The sequence below is a fragment of the Cnephaeus nilssonii genome (genome assembly GCF_951640355.1).
Source record: "Cnephaeus nilssonii genome assembly, chromosome: 21".
Taxonomy (NCBI): Eukaryota; Metazoa; Chordata; class Mammalia; order Chiroptera; family Vespertilionidae; genus Cnephaeus; species Cnephaeus nilssonii.
In genome coordinates this window covers 18506789-18531859 of record NC_137092.1, presented here as the reverse complement: position 1 = coordinate 18531859, position 25071 = coordinate 18506789, and the positions used below count along the sequence as shown (strand labels likewise).

At 40.5% G+C, this 25071-nt stretch overlaps 1 pseudogene across 1 annotated transcript; it reads left to right on the top strand.

The window, feature by feature from the left end:
* Positions 1–1184: 1184 nt before the first annotated feature.
* LOC307092959 (SAGA-associated factor 29-like) lies at positions 1185–2067 on the top strand (annotated as a pseudogene). The gene has a single exon. The product of its transcript is annotated as an SAGA-associated factor 29-like (transcript).
* Positions 2068–25071: the final 23004 nt, after the last annotated feature.

Here is a 25071-nt window from a genome sequence, read left to right as displayed (position 1 = left end):
TTTGCAGGCTGGCCACGCCCCCCGGTGACCCAAGCGGAGGCCCTGAGATCTGGGATTTATTTATCTTCTACAATTGAAACTTTGTAGCCTGGAGCGGAGCCAAGCCTTCTGCTCGCTCCATGGCAGCAGCCATTTCTGTTGGGATTTATTTATCTTCTATAATTGAAACTTTGTAGCCTTAAGCGGAGGCCTGTACTGGCCAGGGTGTGCAGAAAGCTTGGCTTCCTCCATCGCTAGGGAAACCCAAGCCTCCCTCCTGCTCTCCCCATGGCCGCAGCCATCTTGAGTTAATTTGCATACTCTCTCCTGATTGGCTGGTGGGGATGGCTTGTGAGTGTGGTGGAGTGATGGTTAATTTGCATATTACTCTTTTATTAGGTAGGAGGATACTAGTGACCCGTCGTGCACGGGACCCCTACCCCCCGCCCCCGCCCCCGCCACGCCATGGGACCATCCTGAGTCCCGGAGTCCCGCCCTGCATGGCTGGTGCAACGCAGGATGGCCCTGAGTCCTGGAGCGCCATCCCGATGCCCACCCTCCCAACCATTCGTAGTGGCCACTGGGCCCCGCTCCCACGGCATGCACGTGGGCCGCAGAAACCCCGGCAGAAGCTGCACGAAACAGCCGCCGGCCCCGCCCCTGCTGCCCCGCCCCCATCACAGCATGAGGGTCAATTTGCATATTACCTCTTTATTATATAGGAGATATATACATATATACATATGTATTCAATTGAATATTAGCCACCCTTAAAAAAGAAGGAAATCCTGCCATATCTGACAACATGGATGAACCTGGAGGATATTATGCTTAGTGAAATACGCCAATCACAGATGAACAAATACTGCATGAATCCACTTATGTGAAGTATCTAAAATAGTCAAACTCATAGAAGCAGAGAGTAAGATGGTGGTTGCCAGGTGCTAGGGGAGAAGTGGAGAGTTGCTGTGCAATTTCAGTTATGCCAGAAGAATGAGTTCCAGCTCTGCGCTGTGACTCTGCTCTTAAAAGGATAAAAGCATGGTTCTTGAGGTGCCTCGAATCTTCAAACTCAAGCGAGTTATTATCTACAGACTTTGAAAAGCATTCGAGGGACACGCCTACACCTTCCCTCGAAATTTCCAGCATGCCATGCTTATCTCCCCCCGCCCCCCCCCCCCCCGGGGATCGGCGCCATATGTACTATGGCCCTCATGTTGGCTGATTCCCGCATCGCAGAACTTCTCACAGAGCTCCATCAGCTGATCAAACAAACGCAGGAAGAGCGTTCACGGAGTGAGCACAACTTAGTGAACATCCAAAAGACCCATGAGCGGATGCAGACAGAGAACAGATCTCTCCCTATTACGGGACAAAGCTGTGTGGCCTCTATACAACTGCCAAAGCCGATGCAGAGGCCCAGTGCAACATCCTCTGGAAAGCCCTAGATAAGATTGCGGAAATCAAGTCTCTGTTGGAAGAGAGGTGGATCGCAGCCAAGATCGCAGACCTGTACAATGACTCAGAGCCCCCTCGGAAGACCATGCGCAGGGGGGTGCTGATGACCCTGCTGCAGCAGTCAGCCATGACCCTGCCGCTGTGGATTGGGAAGCCTGGTAACAAGCCGCCCCCACTCTGCAGGGCCATTCGGCCTCTGGGGACTACGTGGCCAAACCTAGAGACAAGGTGGCTGCCCGGGTCAAGGCCATGGATGGGGATGAGCAGTGGATCCTGGCCAAGGTGGTCAGTAACAGCCATGCCACCAACAATTATGAGGTCGATGACATTGATGAAGAAGGCAAAGAGAGACACACCCTGAGCCAGCGGCACATCATCCCACTGCCCCAGTGGAAGGCCAACCCTGAGGCGGACCCCTAAGCCTTATTCCAGAAGGAGCAGCTCATGCTGGCCCTGTATCCTCAGACCACCTGCTTCTACCATGCCCTGATCCACACACCCCCCCCCCAACGGCCCCAGGATGACTATTCAGTCCTGTTTGAAGACACTTCCTATGCAGATGGTTACTCCTCTCCCCTCAATGTGGCCCAGAGGTACGTGGTGGCTTGTAAGGAGCCCAAGAAAAAGTGATGCAGGCTGGCAGTCTCCTGCCACCTCAAGGGGACATGCAACAAAACATTATGTGATGAAATAATTGTTCTTCCCCTTTAAAAAAAAGAAAAGAACGAGTTCCAGAGATTGGCTGCTCAACATAGTGACAATACCATACTGTGCACTTGAAAATGTAAGAGCGTAGCCCTGGCCAGTGTGGCTCAGGTTGGTTGGGTATCATCCTGTGTGCACCAAAAGGTTGCCAGTTCAACTCCCGGTCAGGGCACATGCCTGGGTTTTAGCAGGGGGTGTGCAGGAGACAGCCAATGATGTTTTTGCTCTCAATTCAATGTTTCTCTCTCTCCCTCTCTCTGAAATCAATACAAATTTTTAGAAAGAAAATATAAGAGGGTAGATCTCATGTTGTCTTCTTATCACAATAAAACACAAAGACATTTCCAAAAAAAAACAACTCTGTAGGTAATAAAAAATATGTACTGTATAAGACTAATTTTCTTTGACAGTATCTCTTCACTTAAAAATATACCACAAATCAGTATTTCAAATTCTTAAACAGATATGAAACTATTATCTGACCTATTCAAAATAATCTTTTTTGGGGAAAAATACCAAATTTAACTTCACTAGATCAAGGTACAAACTCTGTTAATGGCTGTGGGACTTCGGAAGTCATTAATCTTCTTGCCTCTTAATCTATAAAAAGGGATTACACTAGTTTTCCTACCAAATATGGATAACTAGGATTCAATATTTTAAAAATGCTTTTGTGATACTATTCGCATGTGCTGTGGGACTGCTCCCTGGTTCCATCAGAGAAGTCTTGTCAGCTGTTGTAGGTTAGAGCCACCCTTACAGGGGGAAGTCCCCTGATCTCCCCTTTGTGACAGGTATGCTCTATTCAAGGTGTCTTAGCTCAGTTGCTAGCAGATTATTTCAGCACAGCAGATGAATGGCAAGAACAGGGATAATATGTTTATAACAGTCCCAGAGAAAGAAAGTAATATTGTTTACTTTGGGTCTATATATCCTGGGGAATTTAAGATGCCAGAGCAGCTCATTCACAAACAGCAAACATCATTTTAGTAGCTGCTATAACAAATACCATAGACTGGGTGGCTTACACTACAGAGTTTTATTTCTTCCATTTCTGGATGTTGGAAGTCCAAGATCAAGGTACTGGCAGATTCTGTTCTTGGAAGGCCCTCTTCTTGGCTTGCAGACAGCCACCTTCTTGCTGTGTGCTCACAGGGCCTTTCCTTGTTGTGTGCACATGGAGAGAGAATTTCATTTCCTCTTCTTATAAGGGCACTAATTGCATCACGAGGGTCCCACCCTCATGACCTAACCTAAACCTAACCATCTCCCAAAGACCCACCTCCATTGGGGTTTAGAACTTCAACATATGAATTTTGGAGGAAACACAAAAACATTCAACCCATAACAGTGTTTTGTTCAATGGCACTAAAAGCCAACATTCACAAGAGTACATGGCATACTCATTGTCTCAGGGAATGTGTGCTATACAAAATTCTCTCTGCTTCTGGCTTTTCCTCTTCTCTGGAGGAGTATCACATTAGAAGATCAATATAATTATCACAGAAAAACAGCATCGAACTTTCATTTTCCAAGCTAGTCACCACAACAAATACACATTCTTTGCTGGGGCTTTGAGGAGCTCTCTTCATTTCCTGTTACTGGCTCTCAGTGGGTTTGGGTATGACACACCTTCTCTCTCACTCACAGCCATAAAGGTGAAGGGCACACAGAGAAAGACTCATAAAGCCATGACTCATTTTTGTAGCTTTTGGTTTTTGATCAAATACCAACAGATGGCAAAAGATAAATAAATGAGTCTTCAATAATAAGGTATATGGAAACCAGTAACATTATGGGTGATTATTCAAGTTTCATTATTAATTTTCTTCTTCTTAATATTATAAATAAATGTAGTACAATAGGAAAAGAATATAATCCAGTACTTTCTGGGAGTAGAGAGAAGTTGCACTTTGCAGCTACATGTGTGTGACTTATTCACACACATGCAAATAGGAGTTGAGGTAGTAACTGTTCACCATAAACCTTAGGGTTTCAGATCACCATGGAAAATGTACATTATTTATGTAACAAACTAGGAAATTAGTTTCTCTTTCAAAATGCATTCATTTTATTTCCTTAAAAGCAACGCAAATGGGATAGTGCTTTCTAAAATGACCTAGATCAACGTCTGACATAAGGTGACTAGGATACAGAGTTGGAAGAAGCCTGAGAGAATCCAGCTCCCTCATTTTCTAAAAGAAGCAAACTATAGGTCAAAGATAAATGACTTGCTCAAATCAACAGAGCCCATGAATAGTCATGCCCAAATGAGTCAGGGTCTCTGGAGCCTTGTCACGAAGCCCTTTCCAGCACCCATGGTCCCTCTGAAAGCTATGGTCCCAGCATTAACCTTTATTCCTCTGGATCATGACATTTTGAGAAAAGACAGAGGCTGAAACAGTGGTATCCTTTATATGGCAGTATCTAGATTATAGCAGGCACTTAAAAATATCTATGGGATTAATGTACCAAAAAGTACATCATAGTGGAGGAAAAAATTCTTAACTAACAATGACAGCCAAAATACAAAAGGCATAAGGATAATAAGTACAATTTTTCTAAGAGTTCTTTGATATACTTCTTACTTCCTCAACAATACTTTAAACTCTGGATGATCTGGGGCTCTGTAATTTATTTATTTATTTTACCTTCCTGACACTATAGTGTAAGAAATGTTGTTACAAAGGCCTTTTTTGTTGTTGTTCCTGAAATCAGAACATACAATATTTAAATGACTTTTGTACTGTTCCTTAAGGTAGTGAACTGTCTGGCAGATGGGGTTTTGTTGTTTTTAAAACAATTTATTGAAATATAACCTATGTACCATATATTCACTCATCTTTAATAATAAAAGCATAATATGCAAATAGACTGAATGGCCGAAAAGCGGAATGACCGTCCAGATGACCTTCCAGACGAAGCTGGGGCTGGTAGTGAGGGCCGAGGCAGCTGGGGCTGCAAAGGCCTACTCTTGCAGGAATTTCGTGCATCAGGCCTCTAGTTTGAAGTATAAAATTCAGTGGCTCACTTTATTGAGCAACCATTACTCCAATACATTTCAGGTCATGTTCATCGCCCCACAAAGAAGCTCTACATGTCTTAGCCATCACCTCTATCTCCACCCCAATTTCCAGGTCCTGGCAACCACTAATCAGCTTTCTGTCTCTATAGATTTGCCTATTCTGAATTCCTCATGTAAATGGAATAATACAATATGCAGTCCTTTGGGTCTGGTTTCTTTCACTTAGTGTAAAGTTTTCAAGGTTCGTTCATGTTGTAATGTGAATCAGTACTTATTCCTTTTAATGGCCAAATAATATTGCATTATATGGTTATACCACATTTTGGTTATCCACTCATCAGTTGATGGACATTTGATTTATTTCCATTTTTTTACTATTATAAATCATGCTAATATGAATATTCATAAACACATTTTTTTCAAGGACATGTGTTTTCATTTCTCTTGGGTACATATGTAGGAGTGGAATTGCTGTATCATTGGCAGATGGGATTTTAATACCAAAATACTTTAGTCACTAGGGCATTTGTTATGATTTATTTGGGAAATGGGGCATACTAATAAAAGTAAGATCTGTCTCAAATAAACTGTTGCCAAGCCTAGAGAGAAATTTAACAATCTTTGTTGAGCTGGCTTTAAGTCCAGGGCCAATCCTTGTCATTTTCCTATTGTAGATCACCCCACATTTCCACAGTATACCTCTCCCTCTACTCAATAGATCCACAGAATAATTCTGAAAATAAATAGTTAATATTGGTAATGTCATAGAGGTCAGATTGCTTTGTATAAAATATATATAACAGTAGAGATATAATTTAGATGCTATAGCCACACTGCAACCTCTACAGCAATCCTCTTTGGATTCAATGTGAACTCTAATTTGAGTTCTCTTTATAAAATGTAGAATGTGACGTTTCTATTTTTAAATTAGATTATCTCCTTGTTTTCAAAATCTTCTAGTTATATGTTTTACTTAATTGATATTTAGTTCTTGATCAGCAGGACAACCTGTATCTGAGGTACAGCATTATTTATTTGACAAACTGTGGTCTTCTTCATATGCTTTATGACATAATTTCTAGGAACTCACTGTGGTGAAAACTGGGGACTTTCTGCACCAGTGTGTTGGACTGTACCCATCCTGACCTCACCATCAGCAATGCTAAAGAGACTCTCCAGTGTTATTATCAAGGTAGCACTGGTCAGAATGTGGTGTGGTGACCCAGCAAGGTGGGCAGCCTCTCAGCAGTCTACTTCACCAAAAAGTACCTGCTAGTGATAATCCTGTGCTCTTCATATCTCTCTCTTCAGAGAAAAGATTGAAGGTTGTTGCCAAATGTCATTTACCAGGAGGATTAAATCCTGGTTGTCCATCTTCAAAATTTCATCACGCAATTGAAAAGTCAGGTATTTACTTTCCTTTATATTCAAGCTCTGAATGGCAGACTGAGACCCAGCTGGTTCCTTAATTCTTAGTTCAACTATGTTATAGCTTCTACACTCGTTATACCCAGGTGCCTTCTCAATTATAAACATGCAAAATATGATCAGTCGGCCTGTTTTACCTGTCATGGTCAAGGTTATTCAATTCAGAGGTCTTGTGAATCAGGGAAAAATGATGACTTTGGAAAGCCTGCATTCAAGTCCTGAACTGGCTCTTCTTTTTGGAAGATGAGCACTTTAGAAAACTCACAATTTACCAGACCCTCAGTTTATCTTTTGTAAGTTGGAGGTAATTACAGTATGAGAGAAATAGTACATGTGTGCACCAAATCCTACCTTATTTTCCTCTTCCCAATCAACAGAAGATTGCATTTCTCAGCCTTATAAGCAGTGATCTTGGGGCCATTAAACTAGGCTGTGGACAGGGAAATTCCACCCTTAAAAGCATCCCTTGGGGACCTCTGGCTCTCTCTTCTTCTGTTATGGCAATCACAAGGCCATGTGTTGTGATGTGTTCTGTGTTTTCTTAGATCCCATATTTGTCTATGTGGCATCCATTAACCAAACTAATCCAGAGCCAAACTAATGGCCAAAGTTGTTTATATCTCTCCTATGATCCAACTTTCCTGAATGCACAAAAATCACATTATAAACCCTCCAACCAATCCCAAGTCCATACCACCAACCACTTCTTTTTCTAATTTTCTCTTACCAAGCCAATATTTCCCCTGCCCTAAATGACCCAGAGCCAGGTACCACCCTGCAGTCCAGAGCCCACCAACACTATTCAAAGTAGCCAGTACTAAGCTGTTTCCCCCACCCTGCCTTACCTTCCATAAGGGCAAACAACAGAGGCTCTGGACTGGCCTATGCTTCCCCTTGCTCCTGCTTCTGCCTCCCAACCAACTCTGGTACTTCCCCATGTGGCCCTGCAAAGGGGAATTGCAACTAACAATAAACTTTTAATGGCATTGACCTCTCAATGTCATCACTCAGTTGCCTTTGTATATTAAGACACAGGCACAAGTCAAGATGATGGCATCATAAAATGAAGAATCTTCCCTGACCAGCCCTGGACTTTGTGTGACCGGTTGATAAATGTTTGTTTTGCTAAACTACTGAGATTTGAGGGTTAATTTGTTATTACAGCTTCATTGATCCTGTCCTTATCAATACAAAACCCTCACTTTCCAGGTTTATTTTAATGACTAAGAAAAAAATAAATGTACATAAACTATGTAAGAGTTCATGGTACAAAGTCATATGCTTGGAACTCAAAAATAGTAGTTATGATGATGATTCAACAATGTCTAAAAATAATGTCTGTAGAATAAAGCAAGTAGACCTGTCTATTATTCCATCAAGTGAAAATATTCAAACAGGTTTTTATCAGATATGATGCATACGTTTGAAACACTGACTTCAAATGGAGATTGTGTTGTATAAAAAAACTACACTTTGGCAATTTGTTCAAAGAGATAAGTAGTCACCCCTCAGAAACTAGAAACAAGAACAAAAAGACTTGCTCATTAAGAGTGGCTAGACCTCACAAACAGAAAACAACAATCAATTCAGACGAAAGCCCAAATCAAAATAAAGGGGCAGATGGTGTAAGTGATAGGCATTACTTTGCTATGCAGAGAATGCTGACAATCTATGTAGCCATGAGGATTTATTTATTAAGAGGTAGTTTATGACGTGCAGCAAGCCACTTCATCTGTATAACTCTTCATAGTTTACAAGAACTCTCATAAATATTCTAATAAAAGCTACTTCATATGCTACTTCCAGAACATAGAGTTCTATTTTTCTCTAACAGTAAAACCAGAAAAAAAATGTAGAGGCAATAGATGATATCCAGACTCATACACGTAATCTACAAACTTGCTACTCACAGCGCACCTGTGGACCAGCAGGATGGGCATCACCTGGAGCATGTCAGAAATGCAGAATCTCAGGCCCCACCCCAGGCCTACTGAGTCAGATCCTGAATTTCAACAAGATGCCCAGGTGCTTTCTATGCATATTCACATTTGAGAAGAATTGCTTTACAGGATTATTTATAATTGCGTACCCCAGATTCAGGAATCTCCAAACTGAATTAGGGAAAATAAGATGGAGACTCAAGAAAACAAGACTAGAAGATGATTGCAACCAATAAACCTGCAAATTCAACCTTTTTGGTGTATTCTATCTGAAAGTTGGACCTATTAATGGGAAGAGGGATAGACTGCTTGGAGTCTAGAAAAGAGAAACCCAAAAAGCTGTGTTTTCCCTACGTCTTCTGCACTATGTGATAAAGATGGCGTTATGACCTACCAATCTACAGATTTGTTCTGAGAGATAATTGGGACATCTGATCACCAAAGTTAGTTCCCCACATAATACCCTCATAATCTAATTTTATGTTTCCTATGCATTCTTCTGATTATAATTTGACTTGCCATCTCATGCAATTTGTCTACATGGAAAAAAACTGACCAAAGGTTGAGACCAAAATATTTTAGGTCACTAGCAATTGTACCTTCCATTATAAATTAATATGTTGGCTGCTTATTCGCAAAATCATTTGACTATGTAAGTGGTTAGGACAAACAAGTCTATCTGAGTCCACTCTGAGCAAACTGATAAAATTAGGTTTTCTGGACACTGATGACCATTTGTTAGAAACATGACTCTCTGAGGTTATGGTGGAATGGTGATATGATATATCTGGATGATGATTTATTAAGCACTTACTATATTCCAAAAGAACATTGCCTCTATTAAGTAAGTTAATTCTCATGGATCATGTAGTATTATCCCCACTTCACATTTCAGAAAACAGGGGCATAAAGTCATTAAATAACTTGACTAAGTTATGAAGTGACAGATGCAGAATTTTAGCCCAGCAATCTGGCACTGGAGCCTGCTCCCTTGACCACTGTCCTATAGCGCCTCCATCCTGTCTCTCCACCATTGTTACATATTGGCCTTCCCTCTCTACTTCTCCCACCCATCCTTTTTGGGTTAATTTAAAAAAACATTAACAGTCCTCAAGTACCAGGCATTAAAAGCTCTTGATATAAAAGAGATGAAAGCCCCCTGCATCAGGTGACTTTCCCCTACGTGGCTAAGGATGCTCCCCTGGGACTTGCAGCTTAAACCACAGATATGCTAGATCCCAAGAAGACATTCTCTGCCTTGTACCTCCTTGGATTGGCTTTCTCTGGTCTTGAGAATGGAATGGCACAGAAGCCAAGGATGGATGGGGCTAGGGAAGGGGAAGGATTTAGATGAATCTAATTAGCCCAACAAGTTATACTACTGGAGTTTGGACCAACAACTCTATAGAAATACAGAATGTGCTTCGCCTCACCTGGACCTCTGTAGGTATGTTTCTTTTATAACCATCCCAAGGAATTGGCTGTAGCCACACAGAACTCAAGTATTTGCAACCCTGAATCTCTGGCCAAATACCAGCATTATACACATGACAAACACAACAAAAATAACATGTCATTTTGCCGATAATAAAACTGATAAACTATAGAATGAAGATGTTTACCTCTGTTCCTATGAGAAGGGCAGAATAGGCCGGGAACAAGTTCTCTCGGGTCTCTTATAGCTAGGGTTGTCCAGTGAATTGTCCATGTGACATTAGATCAGTGTTTCACAATCTTTTCCCAGCACACCTGTGAGAAACAACGTATTTCCTAAGTTATAGTAACACTCCAATGAGATTTGTAATAAGCTACATACTCCCACTCTCTCCAATGCTAAATGACGAAATCAAGCTGCTCAGTATTTTTAAGATGCATTTGGCAGTATGCTAACTACATGTCATTGCCCGAGGGAGAAGAAACCAGTTTAGTAAGACTGGGCAGCAGTGTGAGAGTTCAGTATAAACTGAAATTGAACCTGAACACTTAACCAGTTCAACTATGTCTAAATGACTAATAATTGGGCTTCTCCTGTTCCCCTCCTAGTTATTCGCAATATCAAAGAACTTATAACTACAGTGACTTACCGCATTTTGTATTTGTTAGAAAAGTAAAATAATTTATTATGTATTTAGAATTTATTTAACCAATCTCCCAATGTTTACAAATACCAGCTTGCCATTCATCCATCCATCCACCCATCCATCTATCCATATTTGTGTGTGTGTGTGTGTGTGTGTGTGTGTGTGTGTGTGTGTGTGTGTGTACATCCATGGTCGGCAAACTGCGGCTCACGAGCCATATGCGGCTCTTTGGCCCCTTGAGTGTGGCTCTTCCACAAAATACCACGGCCTGGGTGAGTCTATTTTAAAGAAGTGGTGTTAGAAGAAGTTTAAGTTTAAAAAATTTGGCTCTCAAAAGAAATTTCAATCATTGTACTATTTATATTTGGCTCTGTTGACTAATGAGTTTGCCGACCACTGGTATACATATATATAAAATATTTATCATTATATAGAAAACACTTGGGTTAACTTCCCAAGGGTCAGGAGGCAATGGCTGGCACATGATAACCCCAGCAAAGGAAAATGCTAGTATTTAGTGTTAACTAATTTAACTAATTTCTCTATAAATATTGACCATGGCAGTTGGTGGGCTCATGCACCACTTATAAGGAATTGTACAAGCCTCTAAGTCTGTATTTCCTTCCTATTTTTTAGAAACTAGATCTAGAATTTCCACAATATGTAAAGTCACCTATTTAAAACTTAATCTGGAGCATGAAAAGGCTTGCAAAAATTGAGTGCATTTCTGACTGTGATAGTGTTTTAAGCATTTCTGAACCACTGTTTACTTTTTCAGTTTTTGAAGAAATTCAAGAAGCATAAAAAGTATTGATTTATGTGCAGTCAATAGGAGTATAAGACAGTCTGATGTAAAAGATACATCCACAAAACAGTGAAGGTGACCAGAAGTCTACCACATCCAAATGAGACTCCACAACAATGAGGCTGGCAGAAAATTTTGAAGGAGAAGTGCAATTATAAATGAGCAGAACTAAATGCCACAAGTTAATCAATAGAAGATAATGTGCAAGAGCATCATGTAAGAAATAAGTTACAATTAGAGAAAATTAATGCCAGATATTCAGGAAAAAAAGTTAAGAACAACATATGCAATAATGTTAACAACTATTAAATCAGCTAGAAATACTTTATGTTATACTTTGTATAACTAGTAAGCAAAGCTGATATGAACATTTACATTTATAGATTGGTGCCAAACAATTATTTTTTACATTTGAAGAACTCACTGACCCAAATCACTGGGTCAGCCGAATTGTCATCCAGAAGGTGTGTGATTTTACTTTCCACTAAGTGCCTGTTTCCCACACTTTGGTTAACTCTGGGTATTGTTTTTCAATTAGAATGTTTCCAACTTGCTAAGAAACAAAATTATATCATATTATTTTATATCTTATTTCCAGTGCCGTTGAATACTTTCCTTGTATGTTTCTTGGACTTATTATTTGTTTTAGAAATTTCCTGCTTATGCCTCCTGCTCATTTTTTCTATAGAAATATTCATTCTGCTCTTATTGACCTCCAAAAGTTTTCATATAATCTGGCTACTTGAAGGTCATGTACATTAAAAATTAATTTTCATGACTGGCTCAAACAACTCTGGTCTATTTGGAAACATGAACTGAGGTACAGTATTGTCTAGTTAGGCTCAGAGCAACAAATCTGTACGTAGCTGACTCTACACACTCATTGGTTTTTAATGGCTCTTGTTTACCTTGAAGAGGAAGTCTCCCAAAAATCATACCTGGGCCCTTTGCCTTTTTCTGCCCCTATCTCTTCCTTCAGAAGTTCATGTACCCCAGTAGTTTCACAACACTAAGCTAATAATTCTGATTCAGTCTACCTATCAGCCAGCAGCATGGTTTCATTTGCCTGATGTACCCTTTCATTAAGATTTTATTTGCTCGCCCACCCCCTCAAATGCACACAGCACCTCTTCAGTATGCCCAGTAAATATGAAGCATCATGAAGTTTCATCATCTCAAATTCAAAGATTGCAAACCAAAGTCACCTACTGCCCACAAACCATTCTTACATTCCAATTTCCCTTTTTGTTAATTATCTCCCCAACTTCTGCTGTTTCACTGAAAACATCAAGTCTTCCTTCTCTGTTATCACCACATGCCATCAATCTCTGTTACTTTTTTCTCTAATGGCTCAAAAATTCATTCTTTTCCTTTTTTGCCCCCTACAGCTTCCATTCTGGCCAAGTCCTCCTCATCTGGCACCTGTTGAACTGCCATAACCTCCTATTGGTCTCAGTGATACTGGTCTGTTTCTCGCTTCAATTCATTTTGTATATTGTGCTCAATTACTCCTCATACACAGCATGGCTCTGAGAATGTCACTCCTCCATTCAGGTATCTCAAGTGCTTCTTTGGGCCTATGGAAATAAGCCCCAAATTCAACTGCCCCTCATTGAAAGTTTCTCATAAGCTGATTCGACCTATCCCAACTCATTCCCCTCTACTCCACATCAGAAACATGAAGTTTGCTTAATGCCATTTCTGCACTATCCTCCATACAAGCCTTCTCATCTTTGTTTATTCAATTCTGTCTGATTCTATTCTGTCAGTTAGTCCAAACCCCATATGCCCAACTCTTCATGGCACAGCTCAAGTCCTCTCTCTTCCAGGAAGCTGGCCCAACTAAAAGTTTCGTTTTCTTAGAACTGAGCACCTTCAAGGACTCTGAGTCTCAAAAATCTTAAATTCTATTCCACAAAATGTTACTGACCACCCATTATGCATTAAACCCTGTGCTAGGAACTGGGGACGAGGCAAATGAATATAGTGATTAAAGAAACTCTAGCCCATGGAGGGGACAGATACATAAACAAATCATTTCTTTAAAATGTGGAAGTTCTAAGTTAGAGGTAAACACAATGCTATGAGGGTGAGAAAGGGGGCATTTAATCCAACTAGAGGTTCAGGAAAAACTTTCCAGAAGAGATATCATGTGAAGAGAATGTTAAATTAAGACAAAGAATGGTTGGAAGGGAGTGAGGAACTCAAAGCAATATCATTGGACTGTAATGTTGTAAGCAAGGACTAGTGAGAGATAAAACAGAAGTAACCAGAAGGAGTAAGTTAAGCATGTAGGGTTTTGTAAACTCTATGAAGAACTTTACACTCTGATCTGTAAATGATGAGGAGCCACTAACAATGCTTAAGCAAGGATGTTAAATGATTGGGTTTCGTAGAGAATTCTCTCTACATTATAGTTAGAGACCAGATTTAAGGGAAGCAAGACAGGAGAAAGGAAAGTATCTATTATGATGCTCCAGGCAAGAAATAATAAGAATCTGCAAGAGGACACGAACATTAAGGATGGGACTGAAGACAGATTTGAAAAAAATATTGAAGAGCTAAAACCATTATTAGAACTTGCTGATTGCCTAGACATGGGAGGTTTGGGGAAATTAGAAGTCTCACATGACCCCTAAAGTCTATGGTTTGAGCAACTAGATGGATGATGGTACCAGTAATCAAGCTAGAAATAGAAGAGCTATAGTACATTGGGGTGAGAGCGGGGATTGGTAGTGAGGACTGGAGGTAGTGAGCAGAGAATGACAATGAGGACAGTTTTGGGATATGTTGAGTTTGTGATGCCTATCCTATATAATAAAAGGCTAATATGCAAATTGTCCCCATGGGGAAGAATTGAACCAACCGGGAGTTAGATGTGCGCTGACCACAAGGGGGAGGCGTGGAACATGGCAAGCATTGGTGACGCAGCACTGGCAGCAGGCAGCAGTAGAGGCGCTGCCAGCCCTGATGGGCCCTGACCAGAGCAGGACTGTGGTGGGATGGTGGAACAGGTGAGCGGGCAGCGCCAGGCCAAGGCAGCTGCAAAGGGAGGCCCTGGCTGGTGGCGGCAGCAGGCAGCCAGGGGAACTGGGGACCCTACACATGCATGAATTTCATGCACTGGGCCTCTAGTAGAATATATGAAACTAAAAATCACATAAGAAGTCAAAACTAAATATAAAAATTTGGCATTGATTATCATTCCACTGACAGATAAAACAACGACATTGATAAGACTCCCAAAGCCAAGTATGTACAGAGAGAAATAAAGACTTGGATAGAATCCTGAGGTGTACCAGTGGTTAGTGGATACACAGAAAGGGAAGCATCCATAGAGACCAGAAAGGAATGGTCAAAGAAGCAGGAGGTCTGCCAGGACAGATAGGAGTCAAGGAAGTAAAGGCCAGAGGTTTTTAAGATGGGGTGTTAAAGACAGAGAAAGCATCCTTGGACTAGGCACTAGGAAGTTCGCCAGTGACCTTTGGAAGACTGCATAAGCTCTAAGCTGTGACGAGTTGAAGGATGGATGAATTATAGTCATGAGGTACAAAGTCACAGGGAAAGAATGGAGTCAGGGCACAACTAGAAGGCGTGCGGGGCTAAGAGACAGCTAACTAAGGCTAAAGAGAGTGATGACAGAGGCAGCCAATGAACTAGTGGCCGTTATCCAATTCATTGTTTCAAAGAGAACAAGAAAAAACAGTCTACAAATACGCAGATCAATACCCAATACCTCTTTCAATCACAAACCAGAAGAGAAATAGTTGCCTGCATGGCAGAATCCTAACCACATTTTTGTGTGCAGGAAAATTATTAAGTTTCTGCTCTCGCGAGAAACATATCAGACTGGTCAGGGGTCTTCTGGAATAACTCAATTTTGGGTATAGATATTGTGCTTTCAGGGAAGCCCAGCACCCACCATTTCTGGGAGGAGTCACTGCACCACCAAGTGGCCAGCCTTGGGAACAGCATTTCTCTCAGCTTCCTCCCACAGGTGGATTCTGGGTTGAATCACAAAAGAATTCTGCAGCCAGAAGAGAACTTAGCGCCCCTCTCCCTGGGGAAGAGATAAGGATAGCAGAGGTGACTTGCCAAATTTTTCAAATTGTCTTTTTATTTTAACTTGCATGTGGATATCCTGTGCATAGAGGAGGGATTACATTTATAAAAGACAGACAACAAAATATTATCACCTATAAAATTTTTACATTTTCATTCAAACTCAAGGTTAGTGTTCCTACCAGACTCTGTTTTAAGTGCAAAATGTTGATGAAATGCAACAATACATACAGATTGTTGTTCCTAAACTAATTTTTAGCAACACCCATATTGCCATAAGGTTAACAGAATATTTAGTATAAGTAGAGCTATTTCATATTATATTTTTAATGTTGTCTACTGAGGATATAATCTAAGTGGTTAGTAGAATGTGTTTATAATTTTAAGATATAAAAATCAGTTCTGTTATCTTTTCATTCTTTTGCTATTCTCTTTACAATTTTTCCCCAGTAAATTAAAAGGACAGATGTCATAAAGAAAACTTGGAGATTTCGGGGGGAGGGGCATAAAAATCACTCAAAATCCTATAACCCAATAATAATCTTTCTTAATATTTTAGCACTTCCAATCCCTTCTAAATGCTTTAAGTTAAAAATATCAAACTAGTCATTATATTTGTCACAGATTTAGCTGAGAGTAAAAAAAAAGGTTTCTTATATTTACAGAAATTCCTTTACTTTTTATTTTAAGCTCATTTAAGCAAAACAGTCACTAACTGTGGGACTTTCAACAAATGTCAGTTAAAGCAGAGCAAATCTGACAAAGGTTAGGGATCCTTTGTCCAAGGTGGTGTCTTTAGCCAGGCCATCCACTTGCATCTTTTGATCTGCCCGTGAATTCTAGATCATTTGGAAAGGGAGTACCCTAAATCAGCAAAGCCAGAACACTCGGACTCCCTCTGAATACAACATTAATAAGATTAGTATCAGTAATGGTGATCAAAACCATTTAGGAGGATCTCATGACATAAGTGCTTTATAAACCTCTCATTTACTAATCATTTAAATCTCTCATTTAAATAACCTGATTTTATACACACATCTATTTTCATTCCTTCCTAAAACCAGAACTACAATAAAGGAAGCTTTCAAAAGTCACAATTCCACAAGAATGGAAGAACAGAAGACAAGACCAGAGCATCACAATCTGTGAGATGGAAAGGGATGGACAAGTGATAACTACTTATCAGGTCTAAGAAAGCTGAGTAGCATACGGACAGTAGACAAAGCTGGGAAGAAAGAACCCGATCAACATACAGAATCTTCAAAGGGATCAGGAGCTGGAAGCCCCAAACTCTCTGGAAGGTGGGGTGAAAAGGCTGTGAGAGAGGAAGGCTGAGTGAATACTACTTCAAAAGCATTTAGAATCTCCAGATTCCCTCATCTTCTCCATGTTCCCCTTTGCCCACCTTGGCAGAAATCTGAGAGTTTGAGTCCTCTGAAAGAGGGGTAACCGAGGGATTCTGCTCTGCAGGCCAGCAGGTGCAGGTGAGGGCATAAGCACCTGATTCAAAAACAGGGATGAGGAACTGTGCAGAGTGAACGCTGAATGCAACAAACTCTTGCCATCTTGCCCTATGGGCTTCAAGAATTCTAGTTGGCTAAATTCCAACTTCCTACCTTACACTCCAGGCAGGAAGTTGGAATCTAGCCAACTGGTCTAATTGAAGCCATGAAGAGACAGATAAGAGGACTATCTTCATGAAGACTCTTGCCTCATTGAACCATCTCTGACTTGAGTAGAGATGATGCTAGTGATCCAGGTCTAGGTTCTCACCTGTCCTCAGTTGTTCTGACCTTGGGCTGATTGAAGTTCCTACTTCTACTCTATACCCTCCAGCTTAGGCCAGCTAAGGATGGTCTTACAAAGACTCACCCTGCTTCACCTCCCCTATGGGCTGTGGTAGGTGGTGAGATAAGAAGCAAAAAATGCAAAGCAGCCACTCCATTTGACCACATTTCTAGCAGATGCCCAAGGCCTGGTCCACACTACAGCTCTGCCAGATGCCACCACTGGGGTCTTAGGCTTCTTGCTCACGATCTTGCTCACTGACTTCCCCAAGGGACTCTTATAAACTCTCAGAAACTCTCACAGACAAACGATGATCCAGAGAGTCTATTCAGCTGATCAGCTCCTGGGAGCAGCCACATCATAGTACCAATAGTGCCCTGTCAATACTCAAATAGATTTCAATCATCACTCAGATTTCCAAAGACAACATAATGTACTATGTAGAAATTCACCTACCAGTGGTGAACTACAGACCTTCATTGTCACAGCAAAGTAAAGATATGAATGAGAGCAGCATGGTACCTGTTGCTTAGATCACACCTGGTTTAGTATGTGCACTAACAGCTTTAAGTTACACTGAAGACTGAGCTAACTCTATGAGAAATCTGAGGGCACAAACAACACCTCTTGGGGTGCTCCTAAAGAGAGTAAAACAAAGAAGACCAAGGCTATCTCCTCCACAGATCACCTAAGGGATCCAAGCACTAGTGCTAACTGACAATATGAGAGTATTTTGTGTTTTTTGCGCATGTAGAAACATCCCCCCAAGTATACTTAGGTGATAAGAATGGTAGAGAAAAACCATGAAGAAATTGGGATTTCAGATTAATTCAAACCTAGACTCCAAAACCTACTAGCTATCACCTTAGTTAATACGCATAGCTTATCAGAATTCATTCTCTTTATCTGTATAATAAGGGTTGTTATGGTCACACCCTTATTTTTGTTCAATGCATACCATTCACACGTGTGTTAAACAAATACTTATTGTGTATCTATTATGTGCCAGTCACTGTATGGGTGTATAGAATGCATCAGTTAAAAAATAGAAAGAGATTTATAAAAACTCCCTGCCCTATTGGGACTTACTAGTATATTCTAAAGGAGGATATAAACTAGTAATAAGTAAACACAGTCAATATGCAGTAAATTGGAAGGTAAGTCAGCAATTTTATTTTTATTTTTAAAATTTTATTTTATTGTTTAAAGTATTACACATAGTAGTACATATATCTCTTTTTCCCCCCATTGACCTTCCCCCAGTCTCCCCTACCCCTTGTCGCATGCCCTCATCCCACCCCACCCCCCAGTGTCTAGTGTCCATTGGTTGTGTTTATATGCATGCATACAAGTTCTTTGGTTGATCTTTTTCCCCCCTCTCCCCAACTCTCCCAAGCCTTCCCGCTGTAATTTGACAGTCTGTTTGATGCTTTACTGCCTCTGTATCTATCTTTTTGTTCATCGGGATATAATGATCTTTATTTTCCATAAATGAGTGAGATCATGAGTATTTTTCTTTCATTGCCTGGCTTATTTCACTTAGCATAATGCTCTCCAGTTCCATCCATGCTGCTGCAAATGGTAAGAATTACTTCTTTTATATAGCAGCATAGTATTCCATTGTGTAGATGTACCATTGTTTTCTAATCTACTCATCTGCTGATGGGCATTTGGGCTGTTTCCAAATCTTAGCTATGGTGAATTGTGCTGCTATGAACATAGGGGTGCATATATCCTTTCTGATTGGTGTTTCTAGTTTCTTGGAATATGTTCCTAGAAGTGGGATTACTGGGTCAAATGGGAGTTCCATTTTTAGTTTTTTGAGGAAACTCCATACTGTTCTCCACAGTGGCTGCACCAGTCTGCATTCCCACCAGCAGTGCACGAGGGTTCCTTTTTCTCCGCATCCTCGCCGGCACATGTCATTTGTTGATTTGTTGATGATTGCCATTCTGACAGGTATGAGTTGGTACCACATTGTCGTTTTGATTTGCATCTCTTGGATAATTAGTGACTTTGAGCATGTTTGCATATGTCTCTTGGCCTTCCTTCTGTCTTCTTTCGAAAAGATTCTATTTAGGTCCGTTGCCCACTTTTTTATTGGATTATTTATCTTCCTTTTATTAAGTTGTATGAGTTCCCTGTAAATATTGGAGAATATTTACCAGTGATCACATTTGCAAATATGTTGTCCCATACAGTGGGCTTTCTTGTTTTGTTGATAGTTTCTTTTGCTGTGCAAAAGCTTTTTTTATTTTGATGTAGTCCCATTTGTTTATTTTCTCTTTAGTTTCTATTGCCCTAGGAGCGGTATCTGTGAAGAAATTGCTTCAGCATATGTCTGAGATTTTGCTGCCTGTGGATTCCTCTAGTATTTTTATGGTTTCCTGTCTTATGTTTAAGTCCTTGATCCATTTTGAGTTTTTTTTGTGTGTATGGTTTAAGTTGGTGGTCTAGTTTCATTTTTTTGCATGTGTCTGTCCAATTTTCCCAACACCATTTATTGGAGAGACTGTCTTGACTCCATTGTATGTTCATGCCTCCTTTGTCAAATATTAATTGAGCATAGTGGTTTGGGCTGATATCTGGATTCTCTATTCTATTCCATTGGTCTATATGTCCGTTCTTGTGCCAGTACCAGGCTGTTTTGAGAACAGTGGCTTTGTAATACAGCTTGAAATCTGGTTTTGAGATCCCACCTACTTTGTTCTTCTTTCTCAGGATTGCTGTGGCTATTCGAGGTCTTTTTTTATTCCAGATGAATATTTGGAGAGTTCTTTCTAGGTCTGTGAAATATGCCATTGGTATTTTAATGGGGAGTGCACTGAATCTATAGATTGCTTTGGGTAGTATGGACATTTTAATGATGTTGATTCTACCAATCCATGAACACAGTATGTTCTTCCATCTGTATATGTCTTCCTCTATCTCTTTTTTCAGTGTCCTGTAGTTTTCTGCGTATAGGTCTTTTACCTCCTTAGTTAAGTTTATTCCTAGGAATCTTAATTTCTTTGCTGCAATGGTAAATGGGATTGCTTTTTTAGTCTCTCTTTCTGTAAGTTCACTATTGGTGTATAGAAATGTCATAGATTTCTTGGCATTAATTTTGTATCCTGCTACTTTGCTGAATTCATTTATTAAGTCTAATAGTTTTTTGATGGAGTCTTTCGGGTTTTTTTATGTACAATATCATGTCATCTGCGAATAAGGACAGTTTTACTTCTTCTTTTCCAATTTGGATGCCTTTTATTTCTTCTTCTTGTCTAATCACTATGGCTAATACGTCCAGTACTATGTCAAACAGGAGTGGTGAGAGTGGGCATTTCTGTCTTGTTCTTGTTCTTAGGGGAAATGGTTTTAGTTTATATCCATTGAGTATGATGTTGGCTGTGGGTTTGTCAGATATGGCTTTAATTATGTTGAGGTATGATCCTTCTATTCCCACCTTGCAGAGAGTTTTTATCAAAAATGGGTGTTGGATTTTGTCAAATGCTTTTTCTGCATCAATTGATACGACTATGGTTTTTATCTCTCCATTTGTTTATGTGATGTATCATGTTTATTGACTTGTGGATATTGTACCATCCTTGCATCCATAGGATAAATCCTACTTGGTCATGGTGTATGATCTTTCTGATGTACTGCTGGATCCTTTTTGCTAGAATTTTGTTGAGGATTTTGGCATCTATGTTCATGAGGGAGATTGGCCTGTAATTCTCTTTCATTGTGTTGTCTTTATCTGGTTTTGGTATTAGGGTGATGCTGACTTCATAGAATGAGCTTTGAAGTGTTCCTTCTTCTTGAATTTTTTGGAATAGTCTGATGAGGATAGGTTTTACTTCTTCCTTGAATATTTGGTAAAACTCTCCTGTGAAGCCGTCTGGCCCGGGGCTTTTGTTTGCTGGAAGCATTTTGATGACTGCTTCAATTTCTTCCATAGTTACCGGCCTGTTGAGAGTTTTAGATTCTTCCTGATTGAGTTTTGGAAGGTTGTATTTTTCTAGGAATATGTCCATTTCCTCCAGGTTGTCCAGTTTGTTGGAATAGAGTTGTTCATAGTATTTTTTAACAATCCTTTGTATTTCTGTGGGGTCTGTTGTTATTTCTTCTCTTTCATTTCTGATTTTGTTTATTTGGGTCCTCTCTCTTTGCTTCTTGGTGAGTCTGGCTAGAGGTTCATCAGTCTTGTTTATCCTTTCAAAGAACCAGCTCTTGGTTTTGTTGATCTTTTGTATTGTTTCTTTGGTCTCTATGTCGTTTATCTCCACTCTGATCTTTATTATTTCCTTCCTTCTGCTTACACTGGGCTTTTCTTTTGCTCTCTTTCTAATGCTTTGAGTTGTAGGGTTAGGTAATTTATTACCATTGTTTCTTGTTTTTTGCAGTAGGCTTGTAGAGCTATGAACTTCCCTCTCAAGACTGCTTTCGCTGTGTCCCAAAGATTTTTGGATTGTTGTGTTTTCATTGTTGTTTGTTGCCATGATGTTTTTTATTTCTTCTTTGATCTCTCTGGTAACCCAGTCATTGTTTAATAGCATGCTGTTTAGTCTCCATGTGTTTGATTTTTTGGATTATTTTTATTATAGTTGATTTCCAGTTTTATGCCACTGTGATCTGAAGAGGCTTGATATGATTTCTATCTTCTTGAATTTGAAGAGACTTTGCTTGTGACCCAATATATGGTCTATCTTTGAAAATGACCCATGTGCACTTGAGAAGAATGTATATTCTGTGGCTTTGGGGTGAAATGTTCTGAAGATGTCAATTAATTCCATCTGATCTAGTGAGTCATATAGGATTGATGTTTCTTTGCTGGTTTTTTGTTTAGAGGATTTGTCCAATGGTGATAGTGGGGTATTAAAGTCCCCTGCTATGATTGTATTGCTGTCACTCTCTCCCTTGATATCCTCCAGGAGTTTTTTTTATGTATTTGGGTGCTCCTATATTGGGTGCGTATATGTTTACCAGAGTTATTTCTTCTTGTTGGATTGCTCCCTTTAGTATTATGAAGTGCCCTTCCTTATCTCTTATTATGTCCTTGACTTTGATATCTAATTTGTCAGATATAAGTATTGCTACCCCAGCTTTTTTTTTCATTTCCATTCGGCTGATAAACCTTTTTCCATCCCTTCACCCTCAGTCTGTGTGCGTCATTTTTTCTGAGGTGGGTTTCTTGTAGACAGCAGATATATGGGTCATGTTTTGTTATCCACTCAGTTACCCTATGTCTTTTGATTGGGGATTTAATCCATTTACATTTAAAGTTATTACTGATAGGTACTTGTTTGTCACCATTTTTATTCTTTACCCTTGTGTCCCTTCTTCGCTTCCTATTTCTTCTTTTTACATCAGACCTTTTAGCATTTCTTGCATTGCTGGTTTGGTGGTAATAAACTCCCTTAGTCCTTTTTTGTCTGTGAAGCTCCTGATTTCACCCTCAATTTTGATTGATAGCCTTGCTGGGTACAGTATTCTTGGATTCAGACCCTTCCTTTGCATGACTTTGTATATTTCATTCCACTCCCTTCTGGCCTGATATGTTTCTGTTGAGAAATCAGTCGCTAGTCTGATGGGGGATCCTTTGTAGGTAACTTTCTGTCTCTCTCTGGCCACTTTTAAGATTCTTACTTTGTCGTTGGTGGTTGCCAATTTAATTATAATGTGCCTTGGCGTTGGTCTTTTGGGGTTCATTTTGTTTGGGACTCTGTGAGCTTCTTGGATTTGTGTGAGTTTTTTCTTCCCTATATCAGGGAAGTTTTCTGTCATTATTTCTTCAAACAGGTTTTCTATTCCTTGCTCAGTTTCCTCTCCTTCTGGCACCCCTATTATGCGGATGTTGTTTTGTTTCGTGTTGTCCCAAAATTCTCTTAGGCTCTCCTCCTGCTTTTTAGTTTGTTTTTCTGGAAGCTGCTCTGCTTGGGTATTTTTTCCTACCTTGTTTTCTAGCTCACTGATGCGGTCCTCTGCTTCTTCTAGTCTACTGTTGATGCTTTCCATTGAGTTTTTAATAACAGCTATGTCATTTTTCATTTCTTCTTGGTTCTTCTTCATTTCCTCTTGGTTCTTACACATATTGTCAAATTTGTCTTCCATTTTTTTCACCCACCTTATGACCATTTCTCTGAATTCTTTCTCTGAAAGGTTGCTTGCCTCCATTTTGTTTACTTCCTTTTCTGGTGATGCCTGTTTTTCTTTCCTATGCGGGCTGTTTCTTTGTCTCTCCATGATCTCTCTTCTCTGGGTGTCTGGTTATGTAGTTCTCTCTCTCCTTATCCCATGCGAAATCTGACCTTTTTGTGAGGAGGCACTGAGCTCCTCCGAATCCGCGAGCTCACACCACTTGGGGACCAGTGTTCCAGGGTTCGCAGCTGTTCGCTGGGTGCAGTTGTTGTATATTCCTGAGAATTTCAAGCTTCCGACAACATCCACTTTTCCCTTCAAGATGGTGTGGTTTCCACGTCAGAGCTGGTTGCTCCGGGAGGGATCCCAGCAGCAGTGGAGGCTGCCCAGCCATGGGAACCCCGTCTAGCAATCCCCCACAGTCCCCTGGAGTATAGCTGTCCCTCAACTCACAAACAAACACTCCCCATGGGTCCACATACTGTCCCTTCATTCTCTCACTCACGCACTATCTTGCAGTCTGCCTTCCTGGTGGCAGCCATCTTCCCCTATCACAGTTTGCAATTTTAAATAACAGTATTAAAATGGATTAAATGATAAGAAAACAAGTGAGCAAAGACTTCAAGGAGTGAGGTAGGGACAATGTGACACAATGCAAATTAATGCTCCTCCTACACCTCTTGGTGTAGCAAGTGCTCAGTAAATTGTGATGATGACATAGAGGAAGAGGAGGAAAAGAACAGAGAAAGTGCAAGTGATCACGGTCCCAAATGAGCCAAAGAGTGCAGTCACAGGCTATTTGTAGGAAGGTGACACCCTATAATAGTAACTAGTATTTATGAACACTGCCTATATGCTAGGCATAGTGCTCAATTTTAAAATGTTTGATCTCACTTAATCCTGGCAAACAGCCCTTTGAGGCCAAACTGAGGCTGACAGGGATCATTTGCCCAGGGACACAGTTGTCAGTCAAGTTGAGGCAGGTGTTTTTGAACTTGGGCCAGGTATTCCTGAGACTGGTACCTTAGCCCCTATGTTGCTGTGCCTCTCATATTTGCTCTCAGACATCTGACAGCTTAGGTCACAAGGGGAAATAGAGGTCCAGAGTGGCAGTTGGGGACATGGTAGCACCCTTCACCTGCCTCCCATACTGCTGCCTCGCTGAGCAGGCCCAACCTGAACTTTATATAAATCAGGCAGGAAGCCTGCCAGACAACAACCCTCCATGAACAGAACCTAGAAAAACATAGTATTAAATAATAGATGGGAACTTAATGGGGTTTTAAATAATAGATATGAACTTCTTTGAGTTAGATAGCCTTTCCCAAAATGTGCTTCTCAGCACCCCAGGCCCAAAAGTCGCTACAAAGAAAAACTGGGGCTCCTATAGGCATGGAGGCTCCATGTCTGCAGGGTCCACCCTATGGCTGGTGCATGGGAGGGCTCCATCATGCACACGTGTTGAGAGAATTGCAGAGAAAACTGTGCAGCCTTGTTTAATCCAATGTAGCTTAGACATAGTCTACCACAGAGGCCACCTGACCTGTGGGGACAGTGGGTCTGCAGCACTGAGGCTTAGGAAGCACTGCATCCAGGCAGGAAATGAATGGTGTTTTCAAGACTCCTGTCAATCAAATGAGAAAACATAGTTTCAACGCAAGTTCACATTTTTGTTTA